The following is a 3,492-nucleotide window of genomic DNA, read 5'->3' as shown; positions in this document are numbered from 1 at the left end:
AATAAACAGACAGATGGGAAAGGGGTGGTTCAGCTAGAAATGGGAAATGTCGCCACTGAATCCCCCCGTGGCACACAGCTTTCCGTCCCCATGCAGCTAGTTTCATATTGGCCATTTTCATTCACTCTTGGTAGAAATTGCTCAAAAGTAAATCCTTTCCATTTTCATCTCGTGAAGGAAGGCAGCCTTCTCCATGCCTCTTCGTATACACATTTTCATCCGTACCCAGTATCCTATGTCTCCATTTATTTGATCTTCTCTACAACCCTGTGGCATGTGAAATCACACTATGGCCATGTCCTAGATGGGGAAACTGAGGTGCAGAAAGGCAAGGTAGGAAGCCCTGTTAATAAGTGACAGAACCCAGAACTGTGAGCTCACAGGCATTTTTTTCCCTCATAAAAAAATTATCTATTTTTTTTCATTTCACATATGATACATGAACAAATGTTCACCCTAAAAAATTAAAATAATACAGAATTACATCAACAAAATGTTAAAAAGCCCCATCACTATCCCCAAACCAGCCCCAGGCCTAGTCCCTTCCGGGGTTTGAGGGGGTGGGGGGGTGGGGGTGACTGTATTTGCAGGCTTGTGTCTCTTTCCTGGCCTTTTCCTCTGCACTTACTCTCCAATATGTATATGTATGCCTATTTTTAGTGCTTGTTTTTTATTTACATAAAGAGGATCACACTCTTCATGCTGTTCTGGTACTGGCGTTTTCCACTTAACAACACCCTGGAGATGTTTCTCCTGTGTCAGCAAAGCTGATGTTCACCCCGGTGTACCCATGCAGTGACAGGGCTGGCTTCTGTCTCCATTGGGCAGGCTTCTGTTCTGACCAGTCAGCTCCCATGCTCAAACAGGCTTTGCATATTTTGAATATCGCCCTGTATATTCATACAGGGAGTGTGTCTCATTCATTTGGAGTGCTGTATGGTGCTCCAGAGTACAGGGCTGCCGCTTTTATGCAATCGTGCATGTTAGTGCACATTTAGGTTTTTCTAGTTTTTCAGTATTTTGAACCATGTTGCTCTCACATGTTGTACCTGCCTTTTCGTGAACACACGTGAAAATGTGAAGTATTCTGTCCACAGCCTCTTATGTGGTAGAGACACTCATGATCTCCCCCTGTCTTATGGTGGGACCTCTGGAAGGAGCCACCCCCCCACCCCCCCACCCCAAGCATCTGGAGCCACTATAGGCATATTACCTGGAACAGGCTGGCCACCCGGGCTGCATAGAGCATCAGATCACCCGGGGAGATTCTGAATCCACACCTGTACCTGGGCCTCACCCCACCAGGAAATCTGATTTAACCAAACCAGGGTGGACCCCAGGCACCAGGATTAAAAAAAACAAAAAAGCAAAAAAAAAAAAAACCCTTCTGTAGATGATTCAAATGTACAGTCAAGGTTAATAACCATCAACAAAGGACCTCTGAGTCTTTTATAAAGGGCCTATCAAAATATTTAAAACCTGAAAAGAGAAAGTATTAACAAAAGAAAGGCAGGGAGGACAGGAAAAGGAAAGGGGAGGGAAATAGAGACAGTTCCATCACACCCCAAGGTGCTGAGCCAGCCCCACCTCCAGCCCCTGAGGGGCCCCCACAAGTCAGGCTGGATCTCCCCCCACCCCATCCCCGGGTTCTGCATCCTTACCTGTGGAACTCTGTACAAATTCACCCTTTCCAAAACAAGGCCCAACCCTACACCCACGCTTTCCACCCTCTGTGAGAATAAGGAGTCCTACATCTAGGGGACTTTAGGGCAGTCGAACTATTCTGTATGATACAGGTGTGGTGGATTCATGACATTGTACATTCAGCAAAACCCACAGGTTATACAGCACAACAAACCATGCACTTCAGTTAATAATCCTGTATCCATACTGGTTCATCAGTTATAACAAATGTATGACACCAGTGCAACATGTTAATTATATGGGAAACTGAGTGGGGGGTGGGGGGAGGTTATATGGGAAATGGGAACTCTGTACTTTCTGCTCAGTTGTTTTGTAAATCCACTCTAAAAAAATTCTCCCCATCAGCAGTCCCTCCCTCCACTTCTCCCCATTTTCCTCAGAAGAGTAGTTGAAACTTTTTTTTTGTTTATTTATGTAATTATTTATTTATTTGAGAGAGAGAGAGAGAGAGAGAGAGAGCATGAGGGGGGTGGGGGAAGGGCAGACAGAGAATCCCAAGCAGGTTCATTGCTCAGCTCAGAGCCCACTGCGGGGCTCAATCCTGAGGTGAAATCAAGAGTCAGATGCTTAACTGACTGAACCACCCAGGTGCCCCAAGTAGTTGATTGAGAAACTTCAGAATGACCCAAACCACTGTGAACTCCTTCAGGCTTTGTAAACAAGTCTCCAGCTGATCATCCCAACAGCAAGGGCAGGCATGCAGGGTGCCATGTTGCTTCAGTCCCCTTCCTGCTGTATGCCTCCAGCTCCTCCAGCCTCTTTAGTCACCACTCTAAGTCCTCCCAGGCCAGCCAAGGGTTAAGGACCTCAGGGTGGTGTGAACCCCTCACACTACCTTTTCCCTCATTCACATTTCTCAGGCCCAAGACTCCTTTTCCAGCAGAGGTTAATCTGATTAGAGTTAAGGTGCTAATAACTTGAATGAATGCCATTAAACAGCACTAGATAAAATCTGCATTTCAACAGAGGTTCCCAAAGGGCCAGAGGCTGGAATGTGAAGCATCTGGGTAGGGCCAAGGGAGTGAGGCTTGGGAGAGGTCCTTTCCTGGACCTGGGGTAGCCTCCCTCTATGTATCTAATAATCCCCTTCATGAGCACAGTATTTTATAGTTTGTAAGGCAATTTAACAGTGATTTTTTGAGTGGTTCTAAGTTTCACTACTGTGCTAAGTCCCCATATATGTTTTCTCATTTTATTTCGAAGAACCCAATGAGGTGAGTCGTAGGTTGAGGTACGCTTGTCTCCATTCCGCAGAGGAAGTGCTTGAGGTCGGGTGAGCTAAGAAACTGCCTGTGTGTGACAGAGGTGACATTCAAACCTAGTCTGAACTCGACTTTAATCCCTTCCCTTCTAATCTGTGGATCCCTAACTATTTAGCGGAAGATATGCGTAACAGAATTTCTATCACTCCTAGGTGACAACAGTGGGTGGGACCTGGTGTGCATGCCACTGTCCCTCTGCCAGAACAGACCTCCCCCACTCCTCACCTCCCTGCTAGTTCCCCCTGGCCTCCTGGCCCTGCATGCATAGCTAATATCATCAACCCTGGCTGGAGAGATCCCCATCTCCCCTCCACCTGACTCTGTCTTGAATCAGCTCTGAGACAGGCAGTTTGGGTCCTCAAGAACCTGTAGATTGAGCGATAGTGGGCCAGGCGGTGGCAGCATGTGGTAAGGAGACCAAGAACCTGAGTGTAATTCACTAGTTCCTGCCCACTCGTTGAGTATCTGCAAGAGTACTGGGTGTGGGATACCAAATATGACTAAGAAGGGGTCCCTGCCCTCAGAT

Source organism: Neofelis nebulosa, chromosome 8 (genome assembly GCF_028018385.1).
Source record: "Neofelis nebulosa isolate mNeoNeb1 chromosome 8, mNeoNeb1.pri, whole genome shotgun sequence".
NCBI lineage: Eukaryota > Metazoa > Chordata > Mammalia > Carnivora > Felidae > Neofelis > Neofelis nebulosa.
The sequence above is the reverse complement of the archived record's forward strand: the minus strand, read 5'-3'. Positions refer to the sequence as shown.